This window comes from Microcebus murinus, chromosome 11 (assembly GCF_040939455.1).
Source record: "Microcebus murinus isolate Inina chromosome 11, M.murinus_Inina_mat1.0, whole genome shotgun sequence".
In the NCBI taxonomy this organism is placed as follows: domain Eukaryota; kingdom Metazoa; phylum Chordata; class Mammalia; order Primates; family Cheirogaleidae; genus Microcebus; species Microcebus murinus.
The window spans coordinates 60,225,545-60,237,819 of NC_134114.1; positions in this window are offsets into that span (position 1 = coordinate 60,225,545).

A 12,275-nucleotide genomic window follows, 5' to 3' on the forward strand; every position below is an offset into this window, starting at 1 on the left:
AGGCCAACAGAATGTGGATGGATTTTTGCCAGAGAAGTATGGATAAAGAGTCCACCCACTCTTCCTGGAGAGTTACGGAAGAGACCCTTTCTCTTGCTCTAGACCAGGAGTCCTCAAACTTTTTAAACAGGGGGCCAGTTCACTGTCCCCCAGACCCTTGGAGGGCTGTTGGAGAGTGCGGCGCACATTCCACGCATGCGCACTGTGGGCCTGGGATGAATTGCTTGCTAAGCAGGACAGGCAGCAGCGGCAAAAGCACCTGGCGGGCCGGATAAATGTCCTCGGCAGGCCACGTGTGGCCCACAGGCCGTAGTTTGAGGACCCCTGCTCTAGACTGAACAGTGAGAGAACACATTCTATAATTGCTGCAGCTATGAATGTTCTAATGAAAGGAATACGGGTGAGGCAAAAAAGAAGATATGGAGGACAAATCTCAGAAAACTGTATTAAAAAAAACAAAACAGAGCCCTATTCACACAGTGTGAATGTCTACATCAAGCCACACCTGAATCTGTTGTATTATGCAGGACTATTCAGTTAGATGAGGCAATATATTCTGTTTTATTGATAAAAAGATTCAGGGTAATGCTTTTTCTTACTGGAACCTGAAATCATCATGGCAAATGGAGTTAGTGTAATCTAGAATAAGCATAATAGAAAAGAAAAATAGAGAATGATCAGTATGCTTGTATTCTAGTTTCAGACTAGCCAATTATTAACTACATCTCTGAAATACCATAGGCCCTCAAGTCAAATGAGGGGAATGAATTAGATTAGTATTTTCAAACATTTTCTAACAGTGAGGCCCTTTCTTCAAATTAAGTCTTATGTAGACTTCAAAGAGTTGCTATCCAAATGGGAGCCCAAAGCTCTGAGTGTTTTCTCCCTTCTGCAACCTTAGGAATTATCTATGCCTTTGAGGATTACAGTTTGAAAAAAAAAACTGGAAGTGGTGATCTGAAGGCTGGAATTAGAGTTAAGAATGAAGGTTTGGTGTCCGACAGACATGGGTTCCAGTCCAAACTCTGCTTCATTCACTCTCTATCTGGCCATGGATAAGTTATTTAACTTACTAAGCTTACTAATCTTTGTTTTCCTCATCTACAAACAGAATAATAACAGCACTGATCTCACTGGGTAGTTTCCAGGACTAGGAGAGCGTGTACTGCAAGTCCCCAGCACAGTTCCTGGCACCATAAGAGCTCAAAAGTTATCTGTGATTAAGGTTCTTTATAAAATTCTTTGATTTAAGCAGCCATCAAAAAACTTGATAAATCTTTCTCCCCCTTCTTTTCTCTTGTGGGATACACTTCAATTAGGCATTACACCCAGGAGTAAGGGATAAAAGGACAAGTGATGAAACCATTTCTGTGATCTTAATTACCACTAATTTAATGAAACCCTTGGTGTGGCAGAATAAAATGGTTTCTGCCAGTCTGTTATATCAAAAGACCATTTGGGGAGTAGAGGGATTGTCAAGGCAAGCTGGCAGGAATTATAAGCATCCTTTGATTCCCTTTCACATGTTGTTTCTCATTACAGAAAGATGACCTATGACTTATCTAGAAACATCTGGATGCTTTAAGGGATCTTCTAAGAACTCTCTTATGAAAGGACTCAAACATATACAAAGTGCTTGACAAATAAAAGCATCATTATGACTTTTCAAGCACTGTTAAATGCCACTTTAGTCAAGTCTTATGGAGTTTTTCAGGATTTCAAAACATCACGAAAATGTTGCTTGACTTCATCTAGCTGTCCCTGTCCTAGTAAGAAGATGGGAAATGTTCAGCCACCTACCTGCTCCCGAGGATGTTATTACAAGGGGTATTTGGCAATGAGCTTTTTCTGGATTCTCTTATAGGTATAAAACAATACTGCATAATTGTGAGGGTCTCTGGATTCTCCTGTCTGTTCCCTGAAAGGAATGTGTTTAGCATAGTTTTCTTTTCTTTCTTTTTTTTTTTTTTTTTTGTAGTTTCAAACAAGAACAACATTCAACTAATTTAAGCAAAAAAAAAAAAAAAACAAAAAAAAAGGAAAGCAAAGAAAGAAAGAAAAGAAAGGAGGGAGTAGGAAAGTAACTGGGAAAATAACTAGGAAAATAACTGGGAAGCTTTTGAGGGTTTTCATGATTTTTTCATCATAGTGTTGCCATTAATGTACCTCAACTCCACTTAGTCCAAATGTCCCTGTATCTCCAAACTAGATTTCAAATATCTGGGAGAAAGGATCTGATTACCTGGGTTGGCCAGCTGTCACCCACATCTGCAAGAATTAACTTCACGTGGGGCTGTTCTGAGAGAAGCAGGAAAACTCACCCGTTAGCACTTCAAGAGGGTTCAGAATAGAAAACTTGTGCCAACTACACATATCTCAAACCCACAGGATCCCCTTGAAAGTGCCAGACTTGAGGGCAGGGACATAACTTCCATTAAAGGAAGAAGTACCTTTTTCTGTTGAACTCAATCAGGCTAAATGTTTGTATTTGCTAAATAAAATTTCACTACTGAGCTTATACCTGCGTTTTTTGTTCTTTTCTTTTTAGCTTGTAAAAATAAACATTTATTTCTCACAGTTCTGGAGGCTGGGAAGCCCATGGTCAAGGTGTTAGCAGATTCAGTGTTGGGTGGGCACATATTGGCTCTTTTTTTTTTTTCTTCTTTGTGTTCTGACAGACAACACCAGATATTTTGTTGCTTCTGTGTTCAATATCTCATGTACATTGAGCTGAAAGGAAGATAGAAGGCTTCTAACATACACCTCAGGGACAGGATGAAGTTAATGGTAGGCACTTGGTAACTGTAAAGAGTCACTTTGTTTCATACCTGTTTCATACCTGGAGATATCAGTATAACTTACGTTCATCAATAGTAATAGAAACTGCTGCTTATTTACAAAATTGAGTCCTCTCATGCATCCCTTTGCCATACTAGTACTCATACAACAACTGGCTCATCTTTAAGCCTAGCAGGATTTTCCAATGAATGACCCTGGAATTCTCTCCAGTAACAAACCAGGTGGACCTTGTCTTTAGCGGGTAGGGGGAGATGCATCTGAACTCAATTTCCATGACAACTTGGATCCCCAAAGTCTCCAGGTGCTGAGAAGCTGGTATCTCCTATTACTGCCCCGGTCAACTAACTGGCCTCCTTTGCTTGGCAGCTGAATGTAAAACATTTATTCCCCAACCAATGTTGCTTTTATCCTTAACCTGTAAAAGGGAAGAGCAATAGGGGCCATGTTCCTTTCCTGCAGCACAGCTGTGCACCCGCCCAACCACAGCCCTCTGAAGTCTGTGCAGTAACTGGTTACCCAGGGGCCGGCTCACCTTTTGGCCTCTACATTCTCATCTTCACCACATCATGCCACTTGTGTTAACTCTAGACTCTGCCCAACACCTAGCTATGCCTGAAGTCACATTTAGAAAGGTTATAGAAGTCAAGAGACTAGAGGTAGAATCAGGCAAGATTTGCCCCAAATTTCTGTTTTTGTTCCTACAGAGGAGTCAGAGAATTGTCAAAATTCTTTAGAGGAAAAAAAGTGGTGTTTGGCAGATTTTCATGATGTGTTTTTGAGAGAGTTTAACTGTTGCTCCTGAAACGTGTATATATAGGAGATTGAACATCTTCGTAAATAAGAGTAGTCCTTTTTCCCCCATTTCATATATATTTGCTTCCCAAAAATCTGGGGTGCAAGGACAAAAACACAATTGCATATTGATTCAGGCCCCTCTGAAGAGCCAGGGCAAATGTCTTACAAGTATGATCGTCTCATTGTCATAATTCTGGAAAAAATGCTTCCTCATCTTTTTCTGCCATGTAGCTCAAGTCTCCAAATCCCTACTCTGATTCAATTTCCATTTCCATGTATACTATTACCTGGAAAATGCTAGTACTCCTTTACTATCTACCTGAGCTCCATTGAAGGGAGTATAAAAGCATGATTAGACACTTTGGATGCAAATTTATTACATTGCTGGCTGCTCAGCCTTTAAATCCCTTCCCTGTATCTGAGGTTCTGCCCTTATGTGAATCTTGGTGGCGGATAAGGCCCTTTCTCCCCTACAGAAATGGAGAAGACCAGAAAATCGCTTTACTCATCTCCTTGGCAGCTAGAGGATCTCATCTTGATCAATGAGATCTGAAGAACAGTACAAAATCTGAACTTGATCAATAAGAACTATCACTGGAATAAGTTAAAATATGAGTACCAATTCTTCACCCCAATCTGTGTCCATGACTTTTGCTATGCTACTTCACAGCTCTTTTCACCAGAGGTGGAATGTTTTTCACAGCTCCTTGACTTTAGGCCAGGCGTATGACTTGCTTTTGCCAATGGGATGTTAGCAGATGTGATGTTGCGGAAGTTTGAAACGTACTTACCGTTTGGCTTGCCACCTACAACTTCTGCCATCACTATGAGAAATGCCAGGCAACTCACTGATCCAATAGGAATGAGAAACAGGAGTTCAGATTGAACCCACCCTGAAGTGTGGAGCCAAGCACAGGCAAGCACAGCTTAGATCAACTAACCCCCAAGTGACCCATAGAAAATGGGCAAGAATAAATTATGTTTCTTTTCTTTTTTTTTTTTGAGACAGAGTCTCACTCTGTTGCCTGGGCTAGAGTGCCGTGGCGTCAGCCTAGCTCATAGCAACCTCAAACTCCTGGGCTCAAGCCATCCTCCTGCCTCAGCCTCTCGAGTAGCTGGGACTACAGGAATGCACCACCATACACAGCTAATTTTTCTCTATATATATTTTTTAGTTGGCCAATTAATTTCTTTCTATTTTTTAGTAGATATGTGGTCTCGCTCTTGTTCAGGCTGGTTTTGAACTTCTGATCTAGAGCAATCCGCCCGCCTTAGCTCCCAGAGTGCTAACATTACAGCCAAATTATGGTTGTTTTTAAGTCACTGAACTTTGGAGTGGTTTTGTTACGTGGCACTACTGCGGCAACAGTTGACTGGTACACTCAATCCTGGAACTTTGAATCTGTAGCCCTTGCTGCAAAGGAACAGAGATGGTATGGAATTAATTTCATCCACAGTGATAACCACAGTGAATGTAGCATTCAGGGACAAGTGGTGGAGTGCCAGTGATGAGGTATAATATTCAGCAGTGGCATTAACTTGGTTGAGGTTTCAGTTACCCAGCTTCCCTATGTTCTCTGATTTCCTTCCCTGATTTGCTGGCCTTCTGGGTTATTTTATGAGATAACTGATATCCTTCTAGTAAATTTATTTTCTGCTTAATTTGGCCTGGGTCAGCATCTGTTATTTGCAAATAAGAGCCCTGTCTGAATCAGCCTTTAAGTTTCATTGGAAGTAGAGGATTGGGAAGAGCAGAGAGCGAAAGTGGCCAATAGTGGAAAAGGCGGGGACATTTGTCCATGGATCTACAGTCCTGGTGACAGAGTGTAGAGGAGAATTTCTCTATAGTGTAAGCAGGATTTCCTTTTTATGCCTTTGAGAGCTTTCACCATTTCCTATTTCCACACAGAATATGTGAGTAATGGGGTAGTTGAGTCGGCTGATTCAAAAGGAGTGATCAAAGTTTTTTAACCAGTAAACCATGTTCCATCAAGAATCTGCAAACTAATAAATTGTACCTTACTGACACTTCTATTTTTTATCTAGTTGTTGATATTTAGTCTCTCTTCTAATATGCTAAGAACTCCTGGTAAGGAAAGGTGGAATAAATCATTAAGTGAGGAAAAAAGTTTCAATCAATAGACTTAAATCCTATATCATACGCTTCTTAAACATGCCATTCATTACCTTGATTTTAGTAACTAACAGAACTATACAGAAAATGTTTTTAAATGTCCAAAGCCATACTTAACTACTACAAAATCATTCATGCACAGATTTTCTTACTAAGAATTGTCAAGATAAGTATAAACATTTTTTTACTACTTGTTTTTTGTCTGGCTCTTGAATGTGCTTCAGTTTTTCATGAGCCTCAAAGTGTACATAATTGAATGGTGTAATAAATGCCAGATTCTCTAGTATTTTATAAGGTACATAAAGTGAATGTTTGCCATTATTGCACTAAACCAGAAAATCAGAGAAATTTATATAGTCAACATCTTTGTGCCATGTAATCCCAGAATCATTTCATTTAAGATAGATTAGAATTGAGTTTCATCACTCAAAAAATAAACTAATTTACTTGGCATTAATTGTATATTTAACACAAGGCATTTATTTCTGGAAATTGAGTCACACTCACGCTTGTATATGTAGGACTTTCATTGACTAGTGTATACATTTTAAGTTTATTATCTTTTGCCTTTACACAAAACCCTTGGCAGACTATTCTTAATGCATGTATTTTGGAGATAACAGTCTGTTTCTTGTCAGTTCTAAATTTAAATGATTTGCTTTTCTTGATGGTTGAAAATGCTTGAAGTCAGGGCACTGGGGATAAATTCAGTCCATTTGTGCTTCTTCAAAGAATTACGAATTTACATGATAGATGAAAGTTTACAAAATACTGTGTACATTCTGGATTTCCAAAGGCAAATAAGAACTGACCACCCTTAAATACTTTTAATTCATAGGAAACATCTAGTTTGAGAAAGTGAGTGTGGGAGAAAGACAAGGGAAATAGAGCAATAGATTCAGACAGAAAATGACAGAGACCTTTCATATTCTCACGGGAATGAAACAAAGAGGAAAAAAAATCAATGAACCAAGTTGCAATGAATCTGATGGTCTGAAAATATCAAGCATGAATTTAAAAAAGTATGTTATGAAATTCAAATGTACATACTTGCCATTTATTTTATCCTCTTTTTTACTATAAAAAAACACAGATTAAAAAAACAAAAGGAAAGAAAAATCGGTTATTCCCATCTCTTGGAGAAAAATAATTATTAATGTGTTGGTATACATTTTGATGGTTCTTTTCTTATAAATGTGTGTGCATTACATATACATGTACAGGATTTTTTCCACTAAGAGATCATATTCCATAAAGTACTTTGTAATGTGATTTTATCACTAAATACATTATGTATATCCTTTCATGTTGAAAATGTACTTCCATATGCCTTTAATGGCTGTGTAAATATTTCATTTTTAGAATAAAAAATTAATAAATGCTAGCAAAAATTTCTATACATTGATCCCCCGCAACTTCCATTATGGCAATGGAACTATAGTTTTACTGCACCCTGAATGAGGGAAAAGAGCAAGCAGTGGATGTAATAGATGGCCACAGGCCATTCAGGCTGCTGCACCCAGAGGTGCTTTAGTCTGAATGCTCTATGGCATGCCCACAGCCTCAGCTCACCTTTCAAGCTCCTGTGTCTATTACTCTAGTGCTTCCCAGATAACCTAGTTTCTTTTGCTCAGCCTGGGGACCATCAGTTTCCACACTGAAAGCTCTCAAAATACAGTTGCTCTTCTCCATTTTGTTCAGTGTCCTGGGATATTTAATAGAACTGGATTCAAATAAGGTACTTCAGCAGCTAGTCCCCTCACCTAATGTATATGTAGGTACTTTATCCAAAGACTCATGATAGAGGGAGAGAATTATTTAAAATGTATCATGCCCTACTCTACTAAAGATTAATAAAACATGAATGCAAAGCTTTCAAAAGGTATAATTTTAGGTTACAAGTAGGGTGGAGTGGAAAGATATTTCAAAGTGAAGCTGAAATAGAGGTAAGCAGTCAACTTTTTTGCCTACATTTACTTATCCTGAACAAAAGATCTGTACATGCAGATCTAAGTAGAAACTTAGGATATCCACTGAACATAAATACATGTGTGATATAAATTAATCTTAAGAGGACACTGATGTGATTTGTGCCATGCTATCCTTTTAAATATATTATTTCCAGAGTTGAACTAATATAAGTGTCCAATAACAGGATGTAGGTTAAATAAATTATATTGTGTTCTACAGGGGAATACTCTCCAATTATTTTTAAATAATATAGCAGCTAAAATCTCTAATTTGTGAAAAGATGTTCATAATATATTGTTAAATGAGAGGAAAAGGGAGGGCAACACATTAGCATGTACTATTTTATCCCATTTTGTAAAAATAAATTATGCTTAATATACACATGGGTATGTTTACATGACTCATTATTGGTGATTATTTTGGACTGGTAGGATTACAGGAAACCTTTATTTTTTTCTTTTTGTATATTTGCATTTTCTGAATTTCCTACAATTTATAATTTTAGTTTTGTGAAGAAAAAATTTGAACTATTTTTAGGAATGAGACTAATGGTACCATGGAAGTTTGTCCTCCATGTGATTCTGAAGGGGATTATTGCACCATCTCTCAAGCACAGGGCTTGTAATTCAGAGGAAAATAGGAAGCATCTCTTGCTTAGTGACTCATACTATGCTAGGTGATCATAGTCAAGGGGCAGCAATGTGAGTGTGCTGCTTTGGATCACAAGTAAAAACACATGGAAGGCAGAGAGTAGGGGGAAATACGTAATTAAAGGCATGATTACAATAATCGAAGTAATTTTCTATTTTTTTCTCCTTGTCTTCTTTCAAGTTGATGTGGATATTTTCCTTTGCATAGTGTAGACAATTGGTGAGTTCATTTTGCTGATATTCACAGATAAATAAGGATAATCTAAGAATTACATAAAGAAAGCAGTAACAAGTACGTGTTCCAAGCATGTTTTCTACTGAAGTACCCACTGTCATAATCAAAGAATGTCTCCTGTAACTCTTCAAAAAGACCAAAATGAACCTTCACACAATTTCTAGGAAGGTAAATTCCTGGGTTCATTTCACAAATGTAGAACTTCTAGTCGAAATGGGATTTCCAAGAACATGCCTGGATAAAAACAAGCGAATCTTCATTTTCTAAAAGCACTTTGTCCATGTTTAAGTAACTGCTGAGACATAAAGGTGGGGACTGTGAAGAACAACTTGTACTGTAAATACAGGACAGTCATTGGTTTTCAGAATTGAAAAGGAATTTGGAAAGGTTCTAACTCAAACCCAAGGAAGATGAGGTGACTTGTCCCTAAGTTCTGCATCTATCATGTGGCTTGCGGCTCCCTCTTACCACTTTCCCATCATTTAAATGGAAAAGGAGAATTGCATTGAGTTTCTTAGGCTGAAGTTCTATTCCTCTTATTTTCTCATAATGTCTTTTGGCATTTGTGCCACAACTGCAACTATATATACTTTGGTGAAAGGAAGAAGTGGGAGTAGGAAATGCAACATGAGCTTTGACTAGATTATGTGGACAAGAATACTAAATAGATGTACTCAGTGAGTACTCAGATATCTGTCACCTTTAAAAGAGTTAAATATAAGTGAGAGCTTATTTCAGTTTTAAAGCTCAACATGTTTATTTTCTGAGAGCCAATTTCTCTAGATTTCCATGACTAATTAAAAGATGACAAATTTGGATGGAGCAGAATAGGTCCCTATGGATTAGATTAGGGAGTGTCATTATGCTTAAGTAGAAAGAAAACTTCTGTAGAACTAGTGATACATGACTCAGGTAATTGTCAGGTTCTGTAAAGTCTGTTGCTCACACATACCCGCATCAGCTCACCAGCATCTTCCAATGACCACTTACTTCCGTATAATTCCACTGGGTGTGATACCCAGAGTGTCCACGATCATCTATCATTTTGTTGGACTTCTTCACAGCCTCTCTGTTTCCTGGCTGAGTTATTTATGTAATATTATTCCACATGGGAAAGCCCAGCTGTTGAAGTTTTAGAATCAGGAAGGACACATTTTTATTAGATCTTTCATCTTGTCTACAGTGTGTTATTCTTGGTTTAAATAATGATAATAGCATGCCAGCTCCTCTGCTATAACTCACTCCCCTCGACGTGCTTTTGGAGGGGAAAATGGCCTTTCTTACTTCTGGGGTTCCAGAAGGGGGCTTATATCAAACTAAATATGAAATCAGTGTGTGGGATCGTATAATCACCTGTTGAGTTTGAACTCCTCCACCTGGGGTGGGCACTGCAGAGGTAAAAACCATGGAAATAAGTTATAGGGGTAGCAAGAGGAGGATATGAGAAAGAAAAAAGGAGTTTAGAGGATTAGAAAGTTTTGAGCACAGAAGGAAAGCAGTACTATTTAAAAAAATAGAAAAATCCAGATGGAGAAACAGGTTTACAAGGGAAGATGAATTGTTTCAGATATATTAAGTTTTGAGTTGCTGGGAAGAGATCCAGGTTGAAGGGTCTTAGAGGGCATGATGACTTTGTAACGTGTCAACTTGGTCAGGCTGAACCACATTTCCTAGAATTGACCTTGTAAAGTTCTGGTTAGTGTAGAACACAGCAGAGAGTCTTGGGTGAAATTTGTTCCGCAGAGATGAAGTGGCAGTCACTTTGTAGCTCTTCATGATTTAACAGATCTGTGGACTAACATTTTTGGTATGAAGCAGCAGGTGGACCCACAACTATTTTCCCCTCCCCTTCCCTCCTTCTTCAGCCCAGTCTCCTGGGCCGGATGGATTTGACTTCAAGATGAAGGGCACTGGCTTCTTTCTGCAGGGCATCCACAGCACCAAGAACAGATCGACATAAGCTGACACAGCCTCTACCTTTCCCTTCCCAATTACCTGCCCTGGAGATTTCAGGTCCCACATTAGACACAAGGACAGCCGTACAGAGGCTACTATACCAGATCCTACAATTGTGTAAGATCACATACTTTGGATGGGTTGGCCATCTTTTCTACGGTCCGAAGCCCTGCATGATTTATTTGGCTTTTTATTTCAATGTACACCATCTTTGCCTCATTCAGTACTAGAAACATTAACTAGCATTCTTGATGCTAGTTTTCTATCAATTTCTTTACCCCTTCAAGTCCCAAGCTCTTTCCTGTCTCTGGGTCTTTGAATACCAGGTTCCTTCTGCTTCTTTACTCATGTTCTTTATTTGCAGTAGGTCTTAGCCTAACTATCAACTTTGTGGACTGGCCTTCTCTGACCACACCACTCAAATCCTTCAGGCTTTTCTTCAGGGTCCTTACTAGAAGTTGTGTATGCTTACCTAATTATTTTGGTTAGTTGTTTTTCACTAGAATCTAGGTTCCATGATACATGATAATAAGAGCAACCCTGACCCAGCACTGACTGTCTGGCACACAGATAACCCTCCAGGGATTCATCTAGAGATGAAATGGGAGATAAGGTGGCCTATACCTTTTGGACTGGGACTCGCAGAGGGATTAATTTTCCACTCTTTGGCGGGGAGGTGGGGGGGGCTCTTAAAGATTCTTCCTGAGTTCTACCCCTATTTCTGTTCTTTATGGCAGGTCTCAATAGTTTTCTTTTAAACTTCTGTTAACAGATTGAATTAAGACTTCTGTCAAGATGCTTGTGATGTAAATACTTTTTTAAAAAGCAAAGAGTAAACTACTTCTATTAAATAAAATCAAAAGAAAAATACTATCTTCTGCCTTTTCGCAGCCCTAATGTTGTACAGTATTTTCAATATCTGTGTAACTTAATTTCCAAAGTCAAATCTTTTGGTGTTATCTTGAGCCTGCAGATCACATTTAATACTTAGTTTACTGCAAAGATTTTCTTTGATGCTTTCTTGAAATCCCTCATGCCTTAAATGTTTTCTTTTTAAACAGTTCAATATCTTTGCACATTACTTTTCCAGCATTTAGCCTACACATAGTAACCAAAAAAAAAAAAAAAAAAAATTTGAAGTGTCTAGTGAATTATAGCTTTTGGCACTTTGGGAACAAACCACAGGCCTCTACACATTTGCTCTCAGGCTACTTCCCTTGTCAAAGTTCAAATGGTAGTGTTCAAGTATTATGAGTTCTTGAGTGTTCTTATCCTCCACAAAGTGTGTGAAGTAACTTACTCTTATTTCAATATTTATGTTTTTCTCTCTTTACTGCCTCACATGAATCTGTTCACGGTTAAGGAAATTATTGTAAACCATCTGAATTAAAAACAGATTTTGCTCTTCTGGACATATTAAATTCAATGATCTTAAGCAAACACATTTTGAATTTTGACTTGTTAGAAATCAGAAATCTAGTGATTTTCCCATAAAATCTTATATTAATTGGTAGTAAAATGAAGCACTGAGGAAGGTTTACAACATACAGTGAAGGAAACTAAGATACTGTCTATATCTTAAATATTTTTTTTTGAGCTCTAAAACTAAAAATTTAGTTGTTGCAATTCATTTGGTTAGGTAAATTCTTTCTAGTAACAAGTCTGACAAAGATTTGTCCTTGTTAATTCAGTTCTGGGAAGTTAACAGCAGGAAGCCCATGTTCCTTAAAGCAAG